The sequence below is a fragment of the Lithobates pipiens genome, unplaced genomic scaffold (genome assembly GCF_037356315.1).
Source record: "Lithobates pipiens isolate NorthernLeopardFrog02 unplaced genomic scaffold, aLitPip1_a1.2 Scaffold_22, whole genome shotgun sequence".
Classification (NCBI taxonomy): domain Eukaryota; kingdom Metazoa; phylum Chordata; class Amphibia; order Anura; family Ranidae; genus Lithobates; species Lithobates pipiens.
Window position 1 is genome coordinate 72,538,662 of NW_027507784.1, and position 18,894 is coordinate 72,557,555.

General features: G+C 45.2%; 1 protein-coding gene across 3 annotated transcripts in view; it reads right to left on the reverse strand.

Annotated features, from left to right (window-relative positions):
• Nucleotides 1-18,216, reverse strand: part of ARHGAP15 (Rho GTPase activating protein 15) — a 978,992-nt gene extending 960,776 nt beyond the window's left edge. For all 3 annotated transcript variants that reach the window (XM_077447752.1, XM_077447751.1, XM_077447750.1), the window contains exon 1: nt 18,079-18,216. The gene's annotated coding sequence lies outside the window, so the exon portion shown is untranslated. The remainder of the gene's footprint in view (nt 1-18,078) is intronic.
• Nucleotides 18,217-18,894: the final 678 nt, after the last annotated feature.

Consider the following 18,894-nt stretch of genomic DNA (forward strand, 5'->3'; position numbering starts at 1 on the left):
TATTAAAAACTGGCCACACTAAGTAGGAGAACGCATCGTGGTCAGGTTCTCTAGCTATGCTGGGAACTCAGTGTACTCTCCTCCAATGATTTTCCCTCATGGACCTGCCCTCTTAGATTGTAAGATCTAAGGAGCAAGGCCCTCCTATTCCTACTGTATTAACAACATCGGCGCACGCCGATGTACTTCGGCAGAATGGCACAGGCAATCAAATGGGTGTACAGATATGTCCCTTTAAATTTGCCACCGTGCCATCGTGCGCGCGCTGCCGGTTGGAACCTCCGTGAGTCCGATTGCGGGTCCCGTGGACTTGATCGCCGCGGGGATACCCACGATCGCCTCACGGGGAGGAAGAACGGGGAGATGCTAATAATAAACAAGCATCTGCCCGTTCTGCCTAATGACAGTGTCACTGATCTCTGCTCTGTGTGATCGGAGCAGAGATCAGTGATGTGTCATACACAGCCATGCCCCCCACAGTTAGAAACACGCCCCTAGGACACACTTAACCCCTACACTGCTACCTAGTGGTTAACCCCTTCACTGCCAGTGTCATTTACACAGGAATCACTGCATTTGTATAGCACTGATTGCTGTATAAATGACAATGGTCCCAAAATTGTGTCAAAAATGTCCGATGTGTCCGCCATAATGTCGCAGTCAGGATAAAAATCGCTGATCGCTGCCATTTTACAAAAAAAATACATTAATAAAAATGCCATAACACTATCCCCTATTTTGTAAACGCTATAACTTTTTGCGCAAACCAATCAATAATCGCTTATTGCGGTTTTTTTTTACCAAGAATACGTATCAGCCTAAACTGAGGAAAAAATACATTTTTATATATTTAGGGGGGATATTTGTTATAGCAAAATGTAAAAAATAATGTGTTTTTTTTCAAAATTGTCGCTCTTTTTGTGTTTATAGCGCAAAAAATAAAAAACGCAGGTGTGATCAAATACCACCAAAAGAAAGCTCTATTTGTGGGAAAAAAAGGACCTCAATTTTTTTTTTTTTGGAGCCATGTCGCACGGCCGCTCAATTGTCAGTTAAAGCGACAGTGCCGAATCGTAAAAAGTGCTCTGGTCTTTGGCCTGCAAAATGGTCCGGGGCTGAAGTGATTAAAGTGTATTGTATTTGTACTGTCTACCCTCAAGTTGTAAAGTGTTATGTAAACTGTTGGCGCTATATAAATCCTGTATAATAATAATAATAATAATAATAATATAATAATGATCAGACTTGTCCTGACATGCCTCCCCTGCACAACCTTTCACTGGGAAGCTCAGTGTGCTGCTTCTCCTCCTCCCCCCAGCTCTTATGCAGCTGAGAACAGAGGGAATGTGATCACTTACTATATAGAAAAGGGGGGAAAAAGGCATTTAGAATGTATTTTTATATCTATACCAAAATGTTTTGCCTTTTATTTCTATTTTAAACAGAATGGATTGTTTTACAAGGTAATTGTATACAATCGCGTCAAATGTGTTTTTTGTTTTTGAAAATCAAATTGTTTGGTGCACTGTTTGCCGCCCCCTCCAACAAAAAAAAAAAAATGACAACCAGCCACCACTGACAACAGGGAATGGTGGACCAATGCAGTATTCATGAGCGATCTTGCAGTTGATAGGGAGGAATGACGGAGGATGTAATAGCATATTCACAACGTTTATGCTGGCATTGGCATGCTTGAAAAAATGGGAAATGTCATATGAATAGTGATTTAATAGCAAACCTGTGTTTTACCCATGCAGGACTTTTCCACTCAATGTACAAAATGTTTAAATTATCTCCCTCCATCTTTTTTTTTTTCTCTGCTGGATCTATAACCAGTTAGATTTAAACTTGCAAGGCATATTTGAAGCCGATTGGTGGATGAGACTTCTTATTTATGGCATTATGTTGTCTGTATGTGAGAGACAGCAGGGAGCCAGGCAGTGAACTTCTATCCAACATTAAAAATGAAAAAGACATAAAGGAGTGGTGTGGAGTGGATGCATTACACCAGTTCCTGGATAAAGAAACCACTTTACTAAGAAGGTAGACTGTATTTCCTGTATGCGTTTTGAAACTTTATTTTTTTCAAATTTTTATTAGGGTGTACCTTTTATAGAGAAGCAGTCTTATGAAAATAGAAATATTATTAATCTTTAATTAATTGAATGTTTAATTAATTAAGCACAGTGCCAATCAGTGCCCATCAGTAATACATGTCAGTACCTCATCATCAGTGCTGCCCATCAGTGCCATCTATTAGTGTCCATCACTGCCACCTGTCAGTGCCAATCAGTGCTGTCTATCAGTGCCGCCTGTCAATGTCCATCAGTACCGCCTGTCAGTGCCCATCAGTGCCACCTATCAGTGCCCATCAACGCCACCTACCAGTGCCCATCAGTGCCACCTATCAGTGCCCATCAGTGCCACCTATCAGTGCCCACCAGTGCTGCATATCAGTGCCGTCTATCAGTGCCCGTCAGTACTGTATACCAGTGCCACCTATCAGTGCCCATCAGTTCTACATATCAGTGCCTCCTCATCAGTGCCACCTTATCAGTGGCAACTCATCAGTGCCCATTAGTGCCCGTCAGTGAAGGAAAAAAACAATATTTTATTACAGAAACGAAAAAAAAACTTTTTTAGTTTGTTTAGCAAAAAATAAAAACCCCAGAGGTGGTCAAATACCACCAAAGGAAAGCTGTTGTCGGATAATCCGACCGCGTGTGGGCTACATCGGGCTTTTTCCATCGGAATGTCCGCCCAACAAAGTTTGAGAGCTGGATATAAAATTTTCCGACAACATGATCCGATCGAGAATTCCGATCGGACAAAGTGCCACGCATGCTCAGATCAAATTACGAGACCAAAGCTATTGGCTACTAGCCGCAACGTAGTCTCAGGGAATGAACGTCGTCACGTTACGAACGATCGGATTTTCCGACAACTTTGTCCAACCGTGTGTATGCAACACCAGTTTCGGACAAAATCCATTGGAATAAATCTGATGGATTTTGTTGTCGGGATGTCCGACCGTGTGTATGGGGGCTAAGAATTGGTAAGCTGCAATATAATAAATGTTTGCTTTTTGGTTTGAGAGATTAGTTAGGTGACCCCATGATATCTGGGACCTTATCCCTGGTAATTGAATAATAATGGTAACAAGGTAATTGAGATTATAACGGTGCCCAGAACAATAAAGAATACGTAGGTTATATAAAAATTACAAATGTATTACATAAAACAACAAAATATAGGGTTCAGTAAAAATTAGCAGAGCATTTTGGATTTAATACCGCTTTACTCAGTTCAGCTCCAGAGGAATTTTTATATATTTTTCTCATACATGTAAAAATCGTAATTGTTGGCAATAAATGAATTAAACCCCCAGAACATTATATAGTTTCTGAAAGCAGAGGCCCTGCAGAATAAAAAGGTGATAGTTGCAAAAAAATAAATTTCACATGATATTTGCGCAACTGTTTATTAAACGCAAATTTTCAGGTAAAAATATAATAAAATGAGTTTTAGTGCAAAACCACACAATATAATACCCATTAATGGTTAAAATATAAAAAATGAGGGAATGTGATCACTACACGAGTAAATCGATACCAAACATTCTATGTCTTAAAATTCTGTGCACCCGCAATATCGCCAAAAACGATGGTGCCCAAAAATACCCATAGTTTAAAAGCCTTTACAGCTCATCAGTTTAGAGTTAGCTAGTAGCTCTTGTGCTAGAATTATTGCTCTCACTCTTACATTTGCGGTGATATGTCACATGTTTGGTACAAGCCGTGTTTAGATGCGCGTGTACACCCTGGGCTCGCATTTGCATTCACGCATGTATGTGGTACTACGGGGGTTTTTCGGCAATTTATTTTATTCTAATATATTATTATATTTATTTTTAAACTTGATTGCTATCACGGGGGGTTAATCACATAATAAAGTTTTTCTTTGTTTCTGTTACATTTTTTTGTAAATAAGTACGTTTTCTTCTTCAATGACGGGCACTGATATGGCTGCACTGACGGCCACTGATAAGGTGGCACCGATGGGCACATATGAGGTGGCACTGATGGGCACTGATAATGGGCACTGATAGGTGGTACTGATGGGCACTGATAGGTGGCATTGGTATGTGGAACTGGTGGGCACTCATAGGTGACACTAATGGGCACTCATAGGCGGCACTGATGGGCACTTGTAGGCGGCACTGATGGGTACTTATGGGTGCCACTAATAGGTGGCATGGATGGACACTGATGGGCATGGATGGGCACCGATAGGTGGCACTGATGACACTGATGGGTGGCATTGCTGGGCCTTACTCAATTCATCTATTACTCTATGGTGCCAGTCAGTGCGCATTTGTGGGCACAGATTGGGCACATTGGGCACATGTGGATGGTCATGAGGGATGTATTAGCCATCCACATGTTGGGGGCTTCCCTGGTGGTCCTGGCGGGTTTCCTGGTGGTCCAGTGTGGGCATCCAAAGGGGGAGCTGCCCTGATAAACAATCAGTGCAGAACCCCCCCCATCAGGAGAGCCGATGATCGGCTCAGTGCAGACCCCCCCCTTCAGACGCTAGTGAGGAAAAGCTGATCAACATTGTGATGAGCTGCAATTGGACATGCCTGATCACGTGGTAATGAGCCTCCGTCAGAAGCTCTTTACATCCGATCACCGCAATCTGATATCCTGAAGGATGTCATATGACTTCCAGTCAGGATAACTGAACCACAGGCCATCCGCCATTCTGCTCAGGGCCATCTTTATGGTGGGGCAAAAGGGGCAGCTGCCCTGGGCCCTGTCATTGTTGTGGGGCCCAAAGCAGCTGTCTCATACTTGCCAACTATCCTGATTTAAATTCCCTCGTCCCTTGAAGTTTTAGTCCTGTGCTGTGTCCCAATATCTCAGTGTGAAGTGCTGCTACTAAAGCTACCCAGCTCTGCCCTATTGTTGTGTACAGATGACTCACCTACAGACCCTGTGTTTACATGTAAATAACCGTCAATCATATGTAAATAACAGCATCATTCATATGTAAATATATGAGGCCGTCTGTATTGATATGTAAATAAAGGCGGCATTCATATGTATATCATGCCCCCCTGAAGTGAAGAGAAGATGTGCTGTAACCTCTAGCAACCAATCAGCAGTATTTCTGTACAGTAATCTTTAGCAACTCATCACCAAGCAGAAATCATGTGCTGTAACCTCTAGCAATTAATCAGTGAGCCTTAATGTGTGCTGTAACCCCTCTAGCAACCAGTCAGTAAATGGTAATGATATGCTGTAACCTCTGGCAACCAATCGCAATCGATGCCTGATCTGATACAGTAAACTGATTTTAAGTGCTATTTATTGTATATCTCAGAGCAGGTGGAGAGCGAAATTGTATGTGTGTGGGGGGGTTTAAGAAAATTTTTGCCCAGGGTCCAATCAATATTAAAGACAGCCCTGATTCTGCTATAGGCCGGGCGGGAAGTGGTTAAGGGTTCACTCTTTGGACATACATAGCATAGTTGCCAACTGTCCCGAATTTCGTGGGACATTCCCACCATTAGGACATTTGTCCCGAATTAATTTTGTCCCAGGAAATGTTCTGCGAAATTCGGTTTGTCACGGGAAATTGAATTTCCTGTTTTTTTGCCGCCGGGCGCTAGAGGTCGGCGGCCGGTGGAGACAATGTCTCCGCCGGCCGCCATTTTTAAGAAGACCAGAAGTTGGTCTACACCTGTGGCACCGCCCACCCCCGCTGCTAGTGTGTGTTTGTGTCAGTGAAGGGCGGTGGGCGGCGCCACAGTTATGTCTGTGCGCGGCAACGGCGGCCAGTCACAAGTCTGTCAATGTGGATGTCGGGGCGGGGGCCAGTCGGATGTCGGGGGCCAGTGACAGTCATGGCATGTGGCCAGTCTGAGAATGTGGGGGGCTAGTCTGTGAATGTGGGGGGCTAGTCTGTGAATGTGGGGGCCAGTGACAGTCATGGTATGTGGCCAGTCTGAGAATGTGGGGGGCCAGTCTCTGAATGTGGGGGGGCCAGTCTCTGAATGTGGGGGCCAGTCTGTGAATGTGGGGGCCAGTGGTATGTCGGGGGCCAGTCTGTGGATGTGGGGGCTAGTCTGTTGATGTCGGGGGCCAGTTGTATGTCGGGGGCCAGTCTGGAGATGTGGATGTCGGGGGCCAGTTGGATGTCGGGGGCCAGTGACATTCATGGTATGTGGCCAGTCTGTGAATGTGGGGGTCCAGTCTGTGAATGTGGGGGTCCAGTCTGTGAATGTGGGGTCCAGTCTGTGAATGTGGGGGCCAGTGGTATTTCGGGGGCCAGTCTGTGGATGTGGGGGCCAGTCTGTGGATGTCTGGGGCCAGTTGTATGTCGGGGGCCAGTCTGTGGATGTTGGGGGGCCAGTGGTATGTCGGGGGTCAGTCTGGAGATGTGAATGTCGGGGCGGTGGGCCAGTCGGATGTCGGGGGCCAGTGACAGTCATGGTATGTGGCCAGCCTGTGAATATGGGGGCCAGTCTGTGGATGTGGGGGCCAGTCTGTGGATGTGGGGTCCTGTCTGTGAATGTGGGGGTCCAGTCTGTGAATGTGGGGGGCCAGTCTGTGAATGTGGGGGGCCAGTCTGTGAATGTGGGGGCCAGTTGTATGTGGGGAGCCAGTCTGTGGATGTGGGGGCCAGTCTGTGGATGTCGGGGGCCAGTTGTATGTCGGGGGCCAGTCTGTGGATGTTGGGGGGCCAGTGGTATGTCGGGGGTCAGTCTGGAGATGTGGATGTCGGGGGCTAGTTGGATGTCGGGGGCCAGTGACAGTCATGGTATGTGGCCAGTCTGTGAATGTGGGGGTCCAGTCTGTGAATGTGGGGGTTAGTCTGTGAATGTGGGGGTCCAGTCTGTGAATGTGGGGGCCAGTGGTATGTGGGGGGCAAGTCTGTGGATGTGGGGGCCAGTCTGTGGATGTGGGGGGCCAGTCTGTGGATGTTGGGGGGCCAGTGGTATGTGGGGGCCGGTCTGTGGAGTATGTGGGGGCGGTCTGTGCAGGATGTGGGGGGGCAGTCTGTGCAGGATGTGAGGGGGGGTCTGTGGATGTCAGAGGGATACCAGATGTAAAGAGGGGCTCCGCTGACGGACACAGATGTGAGGAACGTACCTCTGATGGGGCACCTGATGTAAGGACAGACTCCGCTTGGGACACCTGATGGCATCTGGTGGCAGGCAACGTGGCTACTGACGTGCGCATGGCCACCACTGATTCTGCATTATGGTGAGTGGAATGATTTCATTTCATATTACAATGTAATAATAGAAATAATGCGCTTCAATCATCCTGACACCATAACAATCATGGCGCCGGGATGATTGAAGCGCCAACACCAGGTATTTGGAGTATCTTTATCTGCTGATTGTCAAACTCTGGAAAACACATATTGCTATTGTGGTGTAGGATCGGGGGGCTGCTGTCCCTCCTTTCCCCCCCCCCTCTCTCCATCCCCCTCCTTTCCCTCTCTCCATCCCCCTCTTTTCCCTCTCTCCATCCCGCATTTTTACCTTTTCCTATGCCACACCTATAAATGCATGCCCCGCCCCCTAATTATACCACGACTCCGCCCACTGCCCAAAAAAGTGTCCCGTTTTTTTTTTTACAATGTTGGCAACTATGTTACTTGCTAACAGATGGTTTTTGGAACCTCATTCATTGTCATTAGACCCAGGCTAAAAGAGTATATATATATTTATATATATATATATATATATATATATATATATATATATATAGCTGTATCTATATATATATATATATATATATATATATATATATATATATATATATATACTCTTTTAGCCTGGGTCTAATGACAATGAATGAGGTTCCACAAACCATATATATATATCTGTATATATATATATATATATATATATATATATATATATATATAGATAGCTGTATCTATATATAAATATATAGATATATATATATATATATATATATATATATATTTATATATATATATAAACACACACACATACACTCACTGGCCAGTTTATTAGGTGCATTTGTTGCTTGATAACACAAACTGCTAATCAGCCAATCACAGGGCAGAAACTCAATGCATTTAGAGATCTAGATGTGGTGAAGACAACTTGCTGAAGTTCACACCAAGCATCAGAATGGGGAAGAAAGGGAATTTAAGTGACTTGTGTAGCGCCGGCTCCTGAAGAGCACATGCTATGTGTTTTTAAAATGTAATGTTACACCTGAACTGCAGTTTGGTTTGGGTATAATTATTCAAAATTTTGACCTCAGCGTCAGTCTGACTGGACTATAGAGTGTTCAGCCTGGCCATAGGGGGCGCTGTCTCTATTGGCAGGCATGGAAACACAGTCTAGTTGCGTGCTTTAAGGTTACTTTCTCTCTGACTCAGCCCAGTGGGAGTGTCACTCTTGCTGTGCTTTCTGGGAGAGGGTACTTAAGATGCAGATGTCATGTGGTTCGGGGTTCCGGTCCAGACGTATGTTCTCACTCCATGGTCCTGGTCCTCCTGACCATCCCCCAGGAGGCCTATGGCCTGGGGTCTGGATCCACCCGACTTTATGTCTCTGGGCTGGCTAGCCCAAGGCAAGAAAACGAAAGAAAGGATTCTGAGGTGGTCCGGTGCCGTCTCAAGTTGTAGAGAGGCCCAGAAACTTCGTAGTTATCCAGGGGAGGACTCTTCAGAAGAAGGCCATGTACGGGTTGGCTTAGAGTCTGGTGGGGCTGTGGGACCTAAGTGAATCCAGTCTCACGCAGTGTCGCCGGACCGGTTGCAGGATACTGGTACAACACGCATGCTCTACAAGTATTCAAAGTTTCCTTGTTCATGTTCTATAACAAAGTCTGTGGCAGAGACTTGTTCTTGACACAAACACCCTGTTGGCTGCTAGGCCTGGTGAGAGAGCATAGTTGCCAACTGTCCCGAATTTCGCGGGACATTCCCGCGATTAGGACATTTGTCCTGAATTAATTTTGTCCCGGTAAATGTCCAGCGAAATTCGGTTTGTCCCTGGAAATTGAATTTCCCGTTTTTTTGCCGCCGGCCATTTTTAAGAAGACCAGAAGTTGGTCTACACCTGTGGCGCCGCCCACCCCCACTGCTAGTGTGTTACTGTTTGTGTCAGTGAGTGTAAAGGGCGGTGGGCGGCGCCACAGTCATCTGCGCGTGGCAACGGCGGCATCATGTCGGGGGCCAGTCTACAATGTGGATGTCGGGTCGGGGGCCAGTCGGATGTCAGGGGCCAGTCGGATGTCGGGGGCCAGTGACAGACAGTCATGGTATGTGAATGTGGGGGCCAGTGGTATGTCGGGGGCCAGTGACAGTCATGGTATGTGAATTTTGTTAATAATTTTGTCCCAGGAAATGTCCTGCGAAATTCGGTTTGTCACGGGAAATTTAATTTCCAGTTTTTTTGCCGCCGGCCGCTAGAGGTCGGCGGCCGGTGGAGACAATGTCTCCGCCGGCCGCCATTTTTAAGAAGACCAGAAGTTGGTCTACACCTGTGGCACCGCCCACCCCCGCTGCTAGTGTGTGTTTGTGTCAGTGAAGGGTGGTGGGCGGCGCCACAGTTATGTCTGCGCGCGGCAACGGCGGCCAGTCAGAAGTCTGTCAATGTGGATGTCGGGGCGGGGGCCAGTCGGATGTCGGGGGCCAGTCGGATGTCGGGGGCCAGTGACAGTCATGGTATGTGGCCAGTCTGAGAATGTGGGGGGCTAGTCTGTGAATGTGGGGGCCAGTGACAGTCATGGTATGTGGGCAGTCTCTGAATGTGGGGGGCCAGTCTCTGAATGTGGGGGGCCAGTCTCTGAATGTGGGGGCCAGTCTGTGAATGTGGGGGGGCAGTCTGTGAATGTGGGGGGCCAGTCTGTGGATGTGGGGGCCAGTCTGTGAATGTGGGGGCCAGTGGTATGTCGGGGGCCAGTCTGTGCATGTGGGGGCCAGTCTATGGACGTGGGGGCCAGTCTGTGAATGTGGAGGGCCAGTCTGTGGATGTGGGGGGCCAGTCTGTGGATGTGGGGGGCCAGTCTGTGGATGTCGGGGGCCAGTCTGTGGATGTCGGGGCCAGTCTGGAGATGTGGGGGCCAGTCTGTGGAGTATGTGGGGGCAGGTCTGTGCAGGATGTGGGGGGGCGGTCTGTGGATGTCAGAGGGGCACCAGATGTAAGGAGGGGCTCCGCTGATGGACACAGATGTGAGGAACGTACCTCTGATGGGGCACCTGATGTAAGGACAGACTCCGCTTGGGACACCTGATGGCATCTGGTGGCAGGCAACATGGCTAGTGACGCGCTCAGGGCTCCCACTGAATCTGCATTATGGTGAGTTGAATGATTTCATTTTATATTACAATGTAATAATAGAAATAATGCGCTTCAATCATCCTGGCACCATAACAATCATGGTGCCGGGATGATTGAAGCGCCAACACCAGGTATTTGGAGTATCTTTATCTGCTGATTGTCAAACTCTGGAAAACACATATTGCTATTGTGGAATAGGATCGGGGGGCTGCTGCCCCTACTTTCCCTCTCCCCCCCTTCCCTCTCTCCACCCCCCTCCTTTCCCTCTCCATCCCGCATTCATCTCAGATTCTAACCACACCCCTTTGAGCCACGACCCATGTAAGCCACGCCCACCATTTTACGTAAACCACACCCATTTTTCGTCGCGGCGCGCTGCGTGCGACGCATTTTTACCTTTTCCTATGCCACACCTATAAACGCATGCCCCGTCCCCTAATTATACCACGACTCCGCCCACTGCCAAAAAAGTGTCCCGAATTTCTTTTTACAATGTTGGCAACTATGACATAGTACGGTACATCCAAAGAGCTCAATTGGTTAGATCTGCTGGTCGATGGGGTGGATCTAAGCACCCCTGTCAGTGTTAAATGTTTTTTCTCAAACGTCTACAGCCTACTATAGACTGCTAGTTTCTTTTTTTGTCATTTAACCCACCAGGCTGAACGAAATAAAACTGACAGCTCAGGTCGGGGCTGCTGTATTACCAACTGATGTTAGTACAGCGATCTCCCCTGCTGCCAAAACACCTGCGGTCAGTGCTCTCAGTCATTTTGCTGAGAGCACTTATTTGGAGTCGGTCGGTAGACCTTTTTCGGTCATGCCCTTTCAACAAAAGCTGGCTTCTGTCAGACCAGTTGCAGTACACAGGGGCCAAATTCGACCCGTGTGTACGGGATTTAAATGCTACATCTTCAGGAAAGCTTGATCTGTTGAAAAACAACAGACTTACTGGCTGGATCACCAGAGAAAAATAAAAGAAAGACAAAAAAAGAAAACTAATACAACATCACATCTTAGGCCGCGTACACACGGGCGGATTGTCTGGCCAACTAAGTTCGTCAGACAATCCGACAGACAGTCCGTCCTACTTTTGAATGAACGGACTTGACCACACACGATGAACAGACAGTCCGCCGAAAGCTTGCGCGATGACGTGTACGGCACGTACGACGGGACTAGAAATAGGACGTCCAATACACTGCAATGCAACCTTCGGCCGTGTAAATCCTTTCTGAGCATGCGCCATACTTAGTCCGTCGAACTAGCCTACTCACGAGCGGACTGTCCGCTGAAACCAAGTTTGGACGGACAATATTACGGAAATTCCGAAAGACTTAGTCCGCCAGACTGTCCGCTGAAAAAGTCCGCTGAAGCCCACACACGAGCGGATTTTCCGCTGAAACACGTTTCAGCGGACTAAGTTGGACGGACAATCCTCTCGTGTGTACGCGGCCTAAGAATGGGTAAGCTGCATTAGGCCTCTTGCACACAGCTGCCTGAAAATACTTTTACAGTTTTCAGGCATACAGGCGTTTATTTTTTTACTGCACTAAATGCAGCCCATCGGTTGCAATGTGACTGTACACACGGGGGAATAAACATGTGCTGTGTATTGATCAGTAAAAAAAAGTTGCCGGTCAGTATTTTTGGATGTATAATCGCAAATAAACGCAAATGCACACAACTACCACGCTTTCTGCTTGCGTGTGCATTTGTGTATCACAAATACATGCAAATATATGCAAATCACAAGAGATATATATCCCTTCTTCACATTTTTTTCTGCCAGGAATGTCTGATGCTCATACATCAGTACAGTGTGCAAGATATATACAGTATCTCACAAAAATGAGTACACCCCTCACATTTTTGTAAATATTTTATTATATCTTTTCATGTGACACCACTGAAGAAATAACACTTTGCTACAATGTAGTGAGTGTACAGCTTGTATAACAGTGTAAATTTGTTGTCCCTCAAAATAACTCAACACACAGCCATTAATGTCTAAACCGCTGGCAACAAAAGTGAGTACACCCCTAAGTGAAAATGTCCAAATTGGGCCCAAAGTGTCAATATTTTGTGTGGCGACCATTATTTTCCAGCACTACCTTAACCCTCTTGGGCATGAAGTTGACCAGAGCTTCACAGGTTGCCACTGGAGTCCTCTTCTACTCCTCCATGGTGACATCACAGAGCTGGTGGATGTTAGAGACCTTGCGCTCCTCCACCTTCTGTTTGAGAATGCCCTATAGATGCTCTATAGGATTTAGGTCTGGAGACATGCTTGGCCAGTCCATCACCTTTACCCTCAGCTTCTTTAGCAAGGCAGTGGTCATCTTGGAGGTGTGTTTGGGGTCGTTATCATGTTGGAGTACTGCCCTGCGGCCCAGTCTCCGAATACTGCCCTGCGGCTTCAGTATGTCACAGTACATGTTGGCATTCATGGTTTCCTCAATTAACTGTAGCTCCCCAGTGCTTTCAGCTCTCATGCAGCCCCAGGCCGTAACACTTCCACCATTATGCTTGACTGTAGGCAAGACACACTTGTCTTTGTGCTCCTCAACTGGTTGCTGCCACACACGCTTGCCACCATCTGAACTAAATAAGTTTATCTTGGTCTCATCAGACCACAGGACATGATTCCAGTAATCCAGGTCCTTAGGCCGCGTACACACGCGCGGACTGTTGGCCCAACTTTGTCCGTCCAACAGTTTGAGCGAACAGTCCGCTCAAACTTAGCATGGACGGACATGGCCACACACGACGGACGAACAGTTTGCTGAAACCGTGCGCGATGACGTGAACGGCACGTACGACGGGACGAAAAATACGACGTCCTATACACTGCAATGCAACCTTCCGACGTGGAAATCCTTTCTGAGCATGCGCGAGACTTAGTTGGCCGAACAAGCCTACACACGAGCGAACAGTCCGCTGAAACCTTGTTTCAGCGGACAGTTTTTCGGAATTTCCGTAAGACCTTGTTCGGCCAACTGTCCGCTGAAACTGTCCGCTGAAGCCCCACACACGAGCGGACTGTCCGCCCAAACACTGTTCAGCGGACAAGGTTGGGCGAACAGTCCGCGCGTGTGTACGCGGCCTTAGTCTGCTTGTCTTCAGCAAACTGTTTGTGGGCTTTCTTGTACATTATCTTTAGAAGAGGCTTCCTTCTGGGGTGACAGCCATGCAGACCACTTTGATGCAGTGTGCGGGGTATGGTCTAAGCACTGACACTCACCTTCTTTGGTCAACCATGGCGAGGCCTGTTCTAAGTGGAACCTGTCCTGTTACCACTGTATGGTCTTGACCAACCTGGTGCAGTTCAGTTTTAGTGTCTTGCCAATCTTCTTATAGCCTAGGCCATCTTTATGTAGAGCAAAAAAAATTTTTTCGGATCCTCAGAGAGTTCTTTGCCATGAGGTGCCATGTTGAACTTCCAGTGACCAGTTATTATGAAAGAGAGGGGAATGAAAATTTTTTTTGAAGAGAGGGGACTGGAGGGTAACCAACCCCCGGGACTTTATCAACGGCACTAAATATGATCAATCCGTATTAAAATCAATTGTGAATTTTTATTCAATGTGCAAAAAACATTATTAAAAACAGGTAACCTTCGTTTGTTTTGCATATAAAGTACAAAATACAGATATACAAAAATAGGTATATGAGCCTGGGAGACTACATAAATTACCACATTAGTATATAATCAAAACTGCATTATTTCTTTCTACATGTTTCGCTCAAATAGAGCTTCTTCAGGACAATTGCAGCGTATAATATTCTACAAAAAAACAAAGTTGTGTAAACAGATTAAAATTGATTTGAAAGAGAAATACATGATAAATAATCAATATGCATAAATAAGTCTTGTACATAGCAAACTCACAAAGGGTACAGAAGACATTAGATAATATGGGTCAACATATTCTGATCAAATAATTCCAGTGGTGGAGCTCCCCTCTGGACATCTTTGATAGTCCCAGGGGAGCAAAACCACCAACCCGTACATAAAACATAAGGGCGTAGATTTGCAAATCAATGTAAGATACCATATTGGTTATTTAAGCCGGGGGACACATTAACCCTTTATTTTGGGTGGCGTCCCGCATATTCATAATGATAATGTGTGGGCAAATGTTAGAATAACATTTGCCCACACATTATCATTATGAATATGCGGGACGCCACCCAAAATAAAGGGTTAATGTGTCCCCCGGCTTAAATAACCAATATGGTATCTTACATTGATTTGCAAATCTACGCCCTTATGTTTTATGTACGGGTTGGTGGTTTTGCTCCCCTGGGACTATCAAAGATGTCCAGAGGGGAGCTCCACCACTGGAATTATTTGATCAGAATATGTTGACCCATATTATCTAATGTCTTCTGTACCCTTTGTGAGTTTGCTATGTACAAGACTTATTTATGCATATTGATTATTTATCATGTATTTCTCTTTCAAATCAATTTTAATCTGTTTACACAACTTTGTTTTTTTGTAGAATATTATACGCTGCAATTGTCCTGAAGAAGCTCTATTTGAGCGAAACATGTAGAAAGAAATAATGCAGTTTTGATTATATACTAATGTGGTAATTTATGTAGTCTCCCAGGCTCATATACCTATTTTTGTATATCTGTATTTTGTACTTTATATGCAAAACAAACGAAGGTTACCTGTTTTTAATAATGTTTTTTGCACATTGAATAAAAATTCACAATTGATTTTAATACGGATTGATCATATTTAGTGCCGTTGATAAAGTCCCGGGGGTTGGTTACCCTCCAGTCCCCTCTCTTCAAAAAAAATTTTCATTCCCCTCTCTTTCATAATAATTCTTAACAGGGATGTGGCACTCTCTTTACTATTCAGATTAATGTGAACCTATAGCCTTGTCCTATATATATATTCTCTTGTCTATGTTCCAGTGACCAGTATGAGAGAGTGAGAGTGATAACACCAAATTTAACACACCTGCTCCCCATTCACACTTGAGACCTTGTAACACTAACGAGTCACATGACACCGGGGAGGGAAAATGGCTAATTGGTCCCAATTTGGACATTTTCAATTAGGGGTGTAATCACTTTTGTTGCCAGAGGTTTAAACATTAATGGCTGTGTGTTGAGTTATTTTGAGGGGACAGCATATGTACACTGTTATACAAGCTGTACACTCACTACTTTACATTGTAGCAAAGTGTCATTTCTTCAGTGTTGTCACATGAAAAGATATAATAAAATATATACAGTATCTCACTAAAGTGAGTACACCCCTTACATTTTTTGTAAATATTTCATTATTTATTATTATTAAGAATTGTTGCTCTACATCAAGATAGCCTAGGCTATAAAAAGATTGCCAATACCCTAAAACTGAGCTGGATCATGGTGGCCAAGACCGTACAACAGTTTAAAAGTACAGTTTCCACTCAGAACAGGCCTTGCCATTGTCGACCAAAGAAGTTGAGTGAACATGCTCAGCGTCGTATCCAGAGGTTGTCTTTGTGAAATAGACATTTGAGTGCTGCCAGCATTGCTACAGAGGTTGAAGGGATGGGGGGTCAGCCTGTCAGTGCTCAGACCATACGTCGCACACTGCATTAAATTGGTCTACATGGCTGTCATCCCAGAAGGAAGCCTCTTCTAAAGATGATGCACAAGAAAGCCTGCAAACAATTTGCTGAAGACAAGCAGACTAAGGACATGGGTTACTGGAATCATGTCCTGTGGTGTGATGAGACCAAGATAAACCTATTTGGCTCAGATGGTGTCAAGCACGTGTGGCGGCAACCAGGTGAGGAATACAAAGTCAAGTATGTCTTGCCTACAGTCAAGCATGGTGTGGGGGTGTCATGGTCTGCGGCTGCATGAGTGCTACTGACACTGGGGAGCTACAGTTCATTGAGGAAACCAGTAATGCCAACATGTACTGTGACATACTGAAGCAGAGCATGATCCCCTCCCTTCAGAGACGGGGCTGCAGGGCAGTATTTCAATATAAAGACCCCAAACACACCTCCAAGATGACCACTGCCTTGCTAAAGAAGCTGAGGGTAAAGATGATGGACTGGCCAAGCATTTCTCCAGACCTAAACCCTATTGAGCATCTGTGGGGTATCCTCAACCGGAAGTTGGAGGGGTGCACAGTCTCTAACATCCACCAGCTCCGTGATGTCATCATAGAGGAGTAGAAGAGGACTCCAGTAGAAACCTGAGAAGCTCTGGTGAACTCCATGCCCAAGAGGGTTAAGGCAGTGCTGGAAAATAATGTAATAATAAAACGCTTTGGGCCCAATTTGGACATTTTCACTTGGGGTGTACTCACTTTTGTTGCCAGCGGTTTAGACATTAATGGCTGTGTGTTGAGTTATTTTGAGGGGACAGCAAATTTACACTGTTATACAAGCTGTACACTCACTGCTAGGGATGAGCTCGATGTTTGACTCGAACACGGGCCGTTCGCCTGCTTGGCGAATTCTGAAGTTTGTGGGCCATTCGCACCAAATTCGTGTGGCACAAATGGCCCACAATACACTACGCCATTGCAGTGCATCGCTGGCTCATGATTGGCCAAACATGCACTGTGACCCCGCATGCTTGGCCAATCACATCGACGGCAGCGAGGAGAGCCATAATTGGCCACAGGCAGGGGGTTTAGTACATGCCCCACACTATATAAGGCTGCCAGCGCGGCAGCCTTGTGTAGTTTGTTCCGGCGTGCAGGGAAAGAGCAAGATAGCCAAGGACAGTGTGTTCTTTTCTCAGGCATCTGCAGGAGTTAAATTGGGTATTGTGTGCCTCCAGCACAGTATACACCTGTATCTACCCTTTTTTGCTGGTGTTCTCTAATACAGGCATCTGCAGGAGTTAAAGTGGGTGTTGTCTGCCTCCAGCACAGTATACACCTGAAGATACCCCCTATTGCCGGTGTTGTCTGTTGCATATCTTGCATATTAGCCTTTAAAATTATCACTTTTGATTTTGAACGTTTGAGTCCCATAGACTTTAATAGGGTTCTAAAGTTCGTATGAATTTTCGGTCCGTTCAAAGGTTCTGGTGAGAACCGAACCGGAAGGGGGGGGTGTTCGGCTCATCCCTACTCACTACTTTACATTGTAGTAAAGTGCCATTTCTTCAGTGTTGTCACATGAAAAGATATAATAAAATATTTGCGAGGGTTTACTCACTATATAGATTAAGGTTTGCTTTTGGGTTTAATGTCACTTTCATTCTATTTCTGCTCTGGTGGTTTCTCATATTGGACAGCGGCACAGTGCCAGGAAACATGACAGTTGAGATTTAAGCATGCAGTTCAGGACAATTGCAACAACTGGTGCTTTTGCTTTAGTTGCTACTTGGTGCTCCCCCATGCTGTCCATTGTCTCCCTATGTAAGGTGATTTTGGGCAGCTAACACACTATGGTTGGCCATTGGGACAGGTAGATGCACAGGTCACAGCTTGGAGAAGGAGCCACGATGAAAGCTACAATCAAGGGGTTAACCTTGGATCAGAAGACACCCCAAGTGCAAGGAAGAAAATGTCAGTAATAAGAATAGAACCTGCAGGCATGTCACAGTATATGCTCCTACTATGTAATGCTAGCCAGGCTGGGAGACATAACAGATACAGTTTAGCTAATGCAACCTAGTGCAAGGTGCAACATATAATTAGCCATTTAAATTAAGCATAGAAACAACAGAGAAACAAAAGTAATCTCCAACTTACTTACCCGTCCTAGGCTATCACTATCTCCTCTAAAGCACCCTGACCTCAAGTGAAATTTGGCGGCTCTGATAAAGGAAATCACTGTGATCACATGTAAACAACAATCAAACTGAATCTTTAACTGTTCTTCGTAGTAACAAGATTTCTACAGTAAAAAGATGGGCTGTAACTTTAACCACTTCCTGCTACCCAAATTTGCATTGCACATTTCACTTCCACATATACGTATATTCTTAAAGATCTAAGATTTTATCATTATTTTTTGATATCTTGGTTATTGGTAGAGGATTTATAGCTATTACCATGTTTGGCTTTGCACGGTTTTAGCACAAGGCAGAAATAATGATCTGAGTCGTGTTTGATGTAACAAAGTGCTCACAGACCCTTCAAGTCAGCCATTTCCTGTTTTCTGACATCTAAAAAAGACAAAGCGAGAGAGCTTGGAAACGTAGACAGTACTAGTGAGTTTTGCATATTGTTAGTTACTCTTTGTACAGACAAAAGTCCTAATTAGAGAAGGTACACTCCCTGGTGAAAAAGCAGTGAGAGCACTTAGGTTCAGAATTGGAAAAGTTAAAAAAAATAGATGTACAGTGTGAAAGAAATGTATGCACTATACACTAGCATTATATATATATATATATATATACAATATCTCACAAAAGTGAGTACACCCCTCACATTTTTGTAAATATTTTAATATATCTTTTCAAGTGACAACACTGAAAAAATTACACTTTGCTACAATATAAAGTAGTGAGTGTACAGCTTGTATAACAGTGAACATTTTCTGTCCCCTCAAAATAACCCAACACACAGC